Source organism: Triticum urartu, chromosome 3 (genome assembly GCF_003073215.2).
Source record: "Triticum urartu cultivar G1812 chromosome 3, Tu2.1, whole genome shotgun sequence".
Lineage (NCBI taxonomy): Eukaryota > Viridiplantae > Streptophyta > Magnoliopsida > Poales > Poaceae > Triticum > Triticum urartu.
The window spans coordinates 329,223,686-329,231,596 of NC_053024.1; positions in this window are offsets into that span (position 1 = coordinate 329,223,686).

The window sequence follows — 7,911 nt, forward strand, 5'->3', positions numbered from 1 at the left end:
TTTAATTTGTATCATTTTGAGCGCTCCACCAAGATGTATGTGACATGGAAGAGTAACCCATGATCCTAATCGATTGTGCATTTGCATTCAAAAGAAAAATTTAAATAAGGCACAAATTTAGGGGGAGCTCTTGCTTCTCACATACTTCTCAAAGCGACGATATTTTTCAATCTTATTATCATTTGTCAAAGCTTTGATCTATATGTTGTCATCAATTACCAAAAAGGGGGATATTGAAAGTGCAACTATCCCTAGGTGGTTTTGGTAATTCCTAAAAACATATAGCTCATTGAGCTAATGCTATTTCAAGATAAATATTTCAGGAAAGCTCAATGATTGGCATGGCATGGATTAGAAAGTGAACCCCTCACAATGCTAAGGACAAAAGGATTGGCACAAGCTCAAAGCACAAGACTCTACATTTCTCATTTTAGTGATCCAAGATCACATTGAGTCCATAGGAAAAGCCAATACTATCAAGAGGGGGTGAGGTGTTGCTTAATGAGTTTCTTGCTCAAAATGCTTAGTGATATGCTCCAGAGCCTTCAACTACTTTCTCATATCCACATATGTCCCAAACCAAAAGTGAAACTCGGCCCCACCAAAATTCTCTATCCGGCGCCACCGAGTTCTGTTAACATAGCCACTGCCAGAAAGCCTAGTGTTTTCGGTCTCACCGATAGGGATCTTAGCCTCACCGGGATGGGATTGTAATCTCTCTATTTCCCTTCGTAACGTTTCGGTCAAACCGAGATGAGCAATCGGTCCCAGCAAGATTGCAATGCAAACTCTCTGTTTCCCTTTCGTGGCGTTTCGGTCCTACCGAAAGAGCGAATCGGTCGCACCGAGATTGCCTGACCAACTCTCTGGTTAGTCTATTACCAAAATCGGTCTCATCGAGTTTGTGTAATCGGTCTCACCGAGATTACGTTATGCCCTAAACCTAAAGAAATCGGTCCCACTGAGTTGACGTGTCGGTCCCACTGAAAATCCTAACGTTCACATTTTGAACTAAATCGGTCCAACCGAGTTTCATGATTCGGTCCCACCGAGTTTGGTAAATTGTGTGTAATGGTTAGATTTTGTGTGGAGGCTATATATACCCCTCCACCCACTCTTCATTCGTTGAGAGAGCCATCAGAACATGCCTACACTTCCAACATACATTTTCTAAGAGAGAACCACCTACACTTGTGTTGAGGTCAAGATATTCCATTCCAACCACATAAATCTTGATCTCTAGCCTTCCCCAAGTTGCTTTCCACTCAAATCATCTTTCTACCAAATCCAAATCATGTGAGAGAGATTTGACTATTGGGGAGCCTATCATTTGAAGCACAAGAGCAAGGAGTTCATCATCAACACACCATTTGTTACCTTTTGGAGAGTGGTGTCTCCTAGATTGGCTAGGTTTCACTTGGGAGCCTCCGTCAAGATTGTGGAGTTAAACCAAGGAGTCTGTAAGGGCAAGGAGATCGCCTACTTCGTGAAGATCTACCCGAGTGAGGCAAGTCCTTCTTGGGCGACGGCCATGGTGCGATAGACAAGGTTGCTTCTTCATGGACCCTTCGTGGGTGGAGCCCTCCGTGGACTCGCGCAACCATTACCCTTCGTGGGTTGAAGTCTCCATCAACGTGGATGTACGATAGCACCACCTACCGGAACCACGCCAAAAATCTCCGTGTCTACATTGTGTTTGCTCCCTCAAACTCCTCCCTTTACCTTCATATGCAATTGCCTTAATTTCCGCTGCTATGCTCTTAGAATTGCATGTGTAGGTTGATTGCTTGACTTGTGCAAAGTTGCTAAAATATGCCAAGAACTAAAATTGGGAAAAGGCTAGATTTTTATTTGGTCAAGTAGTCTAATCACCCCCCCCCTCTAGACATAATTTTGATCCTACACCTGGCCGTGCAAGGGTTATAGGTGTTAATGTCCTGCACAAGAGGGCTTTCACACTCAACAAAGAAGAGAGGCTCAGCATGAAAAAAGTGAGGAGTGAAATGAAGCATAATGCATTGTATGAAAGGTTGAGCAAGGAGATTTATCCGGCTATTCGAAAGGATGTTGAGGAGTCAATGATGATGTAGAAGACTCTAACACTGACAGATAGCCAGCAAATGGGAGGGCAGGCGGGCATGGAGGATGCTGCTTATTGCGCGACAACACTGCACAAGAGTAGCTGTGCATCAGATGACCCTAGCGACATTGAGACTGCAGCTGCTCGTGATGATGCTATATCTGATCTATCTGGAATGAAAGACAGACTGAAGGGCGTGCTTACAGATTATGAAGGTACATTAAAATGTGCAACAACTTGGGTTTGCCCACCCTTCTTGGAAGATGGCCTCTTGTTGGACAATGTGCCATTGAAGCTGGGTCGTGGGAAGTGCTATGTGACTGAAGTAAAGCCTAGATTCAATGGATTTGCCCTGAAGAATGTCCTAAGAGACTTCGATGAGGAAAGGACCTTGGGAGAAACACTGTTACATCACATCAGTGGCCACGAAAGGAAATAGAGTTCATCGATGAGATCCCTGAAGCCCCGCCAAGAGCAACCACTATCACCCCTCAACTGGTGACACTCTCCTTGCTATGATACTTTGCAAGTAATGGAACTGACATATCCAACGTTCGCTTCTCATCTTCTCTACTTACTCTGCCTAGCATCAGAAGCTCTGGCCGCGGCAACCATGTCCACTGGCGGCTCATCCACCTGCTCTTCAGCAGGCAACAACTAGATATGCACCAAGTCGCCACCCGTACCATCGCCTATGGGTCTCATCACACCCCCGCCGGCACATGCATCGCAGCCGGTTGCTCATCGCAACCCACTGCCGTTGGTTGGTGCCACTGCTTCAAATCACGCAGAGTCATCCGTCGCGTCTCAACCACAATCCTCAACCCTGGCGAGTCTTCTACAAATGCCCGAATCATCGGGTAATAATATGTTTAAATGTTGTTCAGCTGCTTTCAGTTGCTGATTTTTTTAATAGTTTGGTTGATGATCTTCCAATTTGATTCATGCACAAAAGGGAAGATTCATGTGATTTGTATTTCTCCAAAGTTGCTGATGTGGAGGAATGGAACTATGCTGATTATTTGGTTAGCCAAGGAATCCCAATACTAGTAGGTTGGGGTGTTGGACAAGTAACTGAAGGGACGACCGAAGAGGAAGATGCAGAGCAGAAGGTTAAAGATGTAGTTCCTCTGATCATGGCCATGCAACAGCAGTTGAACGGCCTTGACAACAATGAGGAGATGAAAGAGCTTGTGAAGATAATTGGCAAAATCGTTGTGCTTTGTAGGATGATTATCTCTTTATTTCCAGTGTATGTAGCACTCGTGATGTATTCAGTGGTCTGACATGAGCACATTGCTGAAACTAGTAATGAATGAAACCTGTTTAGCAGGGGGCATAGTGTTGTGAACATCTAATGATCTCTATTAACGGAAATCAGGGGTATCCCCTTTTTCTCATAAATAAATAAAAAGCAGAGGCCCTATTGCTAATAAATAAATAAATTAGCACAGGCCCTATCGGGTCAGCTTCATTCCCATTCGAGGACGTAGAGCAAATTGCAGTCCAGTAGCAAACTATGTCATCAAATACAAGTTTCACATCCAAGCATGAGTACAACTAAACAACAATGTCATCATGTTTTATTCGTCATACAATCAGCAAACACAAATCAACATACATAATAAGTGATGTTCTCACAGCAAAATACTAAACAACAACTTCATCAGGTTTCAGTTGTCATAGCAAACACAATTTCACATAGTAGATAAAAAGTCGTCTTCTCATAGGCAAATATGACAAAAGCAATCTAATCATCATCCGGAGCAACAGCGTCAACATCTTTGCCATGTGTATGAGTCTGAATCTAATTCCCCACAGTGCCATCTTCTTCTTCATCCTCAATGTCCTCGAACTTTGGCGTCTTATTGATCAAATCTTGTATGTCCATAGCCTGACATGCAATCTTTTCGCCAGCGTCACTGACGTGATGGTTCTCAAAGATATTAGGAACATCTATGGAATCTTCTACAACAGGAATAGTGTAAGCATCATGTTGTTGTGAAACTTCATTAAAAGAATTCCTCTGCTCAAACCTTTGCAATACTCTCCAGTCATCGCTACGTGCATAGGTGTCTTCAAAGAAAAATATCTCTGTTGGTTGATTTGCCAAAATAAAAGGCTCGTCAGTCTGGTATGTCACCTTGACATTGATGGATTTGAAATAAGTATCAGCTCTGGGTTTTGCGATCCTGGAAAATAGGTTATACCAACGACAACACAATAGAACCACACACCGATGAACCTCGAAACTGGAGATATACTGCGACTGAACAATGTGTGTAATGTTAGCATACATTTCAGTTGTCTCTTCGCCGTACTTATCCATGCTCATGATGACACTATTTTGTGTCTTCCTACCTTCCTCGCGTGCAAGGGTGTTGTAGCGCACATCTCCAACAACGTAAGATTCATAATGTCTTACCTGAGTATCAGGACCCATTACTAGTGCGTAAAGGGCATCATTAACTGCCTACCCATCCGCCTGCATCTTTTTAACCTATGGTTAGAAAATAGACAAGCTGATCATCTTATGTTCTCAATATATTAGAAAAACTGACAGTGCATTTCAAAAGTTTACATGGCTCTTGAAACATTTCGTAAATCCCGCCATAGCCAGTTTGTCAATGTTTCTTGAATTTTGCGATATTAAATCCATTTGTAGATGATCCACAACATTGTGATCGCGGCAAACATCTAAATATATAAGAATGTGCTGCAAGTTAGTATATTATGATGTATAAGTTGGAGTACTTAGCACTTACTTGATATAAGGTAGAATATCAAGACAGTTATTCAACACATACCAAACCATTTTGTCCAAATCTTTAGGTTTGTCGTCCTGCCCACTCTTCCCTGTAACTCGAACAGAACAATCGAAAACATTGATGTCGCTGGAAACCATGGCCACCTATGGGACCAGAGGGCCCCTTGCTGGTTTGGTGGGGGGACGTCGTGTTGCACAAAGAGCAGACGAGCGTTGGGCAGCACGGCAGAGATCATGTAGGCCATTTTATCCAGGTTTGGACGCCATGAGGCGTAAAACCATACTCCTACTTTGGTGGATTGATGGTGGAAGAGTGGTGGTGGAGCATAGTATACTTGCCCGGCAAGGGCGGCAGTGGCTACGTGCGTATGGGCGTGTTTCTTATCCAACCCTCTAATCCTTCCTATGGTTGCCATGGGCCTCCTTTTATAGATTAAGGGGTCACCACAATGGCAAAGTAGTCATTATGCACCGATAAGATAGCAAATAGTGCTATCATACCTAACTCTGCAGGCTGGTAGGGTGCATTAAATGCACCACTTAACGTCACGTCATTGGTTGTCTAGCAAGCCTTGCCTGGCTGTTCTGCCAGCTTCAGACCTGCTCGCTTGACACGTCACAGGACGGGTGTCGTTCTAGGGCATCTTCCGTGGAGAAAAGCTGCCATGTGGTGACTGGCTACCACTTAGTCACTTTGCGGCTTGACACCGCACTGATTGACGACGCGGGTTGTGGTGGAGTAGTTCGGTGAGGTGCTTTTTCCCTCGTGAGTCCAGGCAGGCCCTGCCGAGACGTCTTGGATGCCTTCTTTCGGGGGCGACCTCGTCCTCGTCGAGCTCGTCTGCCCAGCAAGGGAGGTTTTTCTCCTAGTGGTATCTTGCTTCTCTGGCTTCATCTTGGTCCTCTTGATCTGCATGTTGGCCCCTCAAAGCTCTTGGTCCATTGTACTATGATTTGGGTTGGCACCTCAATCTTGTTCCCGTGCCTATGCATAGTCCAGGCAACAGACCCACGTTTTGTTGCACCGACATAAGCCCCCGGGCCCACCCCGATCGTGCTGCCAAGTGTCGTCGGGGTAGGGCCAAATAATTACTTAGGTGGGGGAGCTGAAGAGGCTGGCCTCTTGAGGTCTTCTTTGCTCATTCGTTAATCTTGAGCTTGGGGCCGTTTCCAATTTCCCTGCGTGTCATGCGCGCCCCTGTGGAAAAACTTTGGTCGTGGCCCGCAGGTTGCCCACGCCCCACGGTCACGGGGCAGAAAATGCCATTCCACTTGCCTCCTATTTCGCACGCACCTGCCACATGTTCTGCATGCATTGGGCGTGGTAGGTGGTGGATGCGGAGGGCGCGGGAAGGAGTGTCATGGCCAAAAATCGGACGCCGATGGATGGAGTAGAGGGTCGGCCTTGATTCTTAGAGCCACAGAGGGCGCAGAGAGGGCATATTGGAGGAGCGGGCCAGCCATCTCCTGTGTGAGAAGCCAGTCCCCTGCCTCATCCTCCTATAAAAAGGAGCAGGGGCAGTGCTTCTTCGCACACGCTTCTCCTTCTTCCCTTCCGCAATCCTTCCCTTTTAGCAATGGTGAGAGGGCGAGGGCGCGACGGCGCACCAATAGCGGCGCAGGGGGCTTCTACTCGACAGCGCATCCCTCCCTCTCCCCGTACCCTACGACGGCGGAGCTTGCCAAAAGAGGAGGAGGGAGGGGGCGAGGCCTAGGTCGCTGTGGAGCCCGGGGAAGAGGAGGGCGGGCTGGCGCCTTGGCTGCGGCCCCACTAGCGGCTCCTCCCCCAATGGAAGGCCATGTCGGGGACCAACCTCGAGAGTTCATCATCAGGTTGTACAAACCTCTGTGCGGTCACCTTCGCATTCCAACTCACTTTGCGTGTGAGATTGAGCTCGAGCAGCCACGCGCTCTGAGGCTACACATGAGGGGCTGTGGGAATGGCAACATGTAGGTTGACATCGACTTCCCTGCCCCTCACGTGATGTACTGCTACGTCTTGAGCTTGCGTTGGTTTTTCCCGAAGAGGAAGGGATGATGCATCAGAGTAGCGTAATATTTCCCTTAGTTTTTGAGAACCAAGGTATCAATCCAGTAGGAGGCCACGCTCAAGTCCCTCGTACGTGCACAAAACAATAGCTACTCGCAACCAACGCGATTAGGGGTTGTCAAGCCCTTCACGGTCACTTACGAGAGTGAGATCTGATAGATAGAATATTTTTGGTATTTTTGGTATAAAGATGCAAAGTAAAAAGTAAAGGCAAAGTAAATAGCAAAACAATATTAACGTGATGGACATTGATATGATGAGAATAGACCCGGGGGCCATAAGTATTCTACGGTGGGTGAACAAATTACTGTTGAGCAATTGATAGAATTCAGCATAATTATGAGAATATCTAGGCATGATCATGTATATAGGCATCACGTACGTGATAAGTGGACTGAAACGATTCTGCATCTACTACTATTACTCCACTCATCGACCGCTATCCAGCATGCATCTACAGTATTAAGTTAAAAACAGAGTAACGCCTTAAGCAAGATGACATGATGTAGAGAGATAAATTCATGCAATATGAAATAAACCCCATCTTGTTATCCTCGATGGCAACGATGCAATACGTTCCTTGCTGCCCCTTCTGTCACTGGGAAAGGACACCGCGAGATCGAACCCAAAGCTAAGCACTTCTCCCATGGCAAGAACTACCAATCTAGTTGGCCAAACCAAACGGATAATTCGAAGAGACTTGCAAAGATAACCAATCATGCATAAAAGAATTCAGAGAAGATTCAAATATTATTCATAGATAGACTTGATCATGAACCCACAATTCATCGGTCTCAACAAACACACTACAAAAAGAAGATTACATCGAATAGATCTCCACGAGAGAGGGGGAGAACTTTGTATTGAGATTCAAAGAGAGAGAAGAAGCCATCTAGCTACTAACTATGGACCCGAAGGTCTGAGGTAAACTACTCACACATCATCGGAGGGGCTATGGTGATGTAGAAGCCCTCCGTGATGACGGCCCTCTTCCGGCGGAGCTCCGGAACAGGC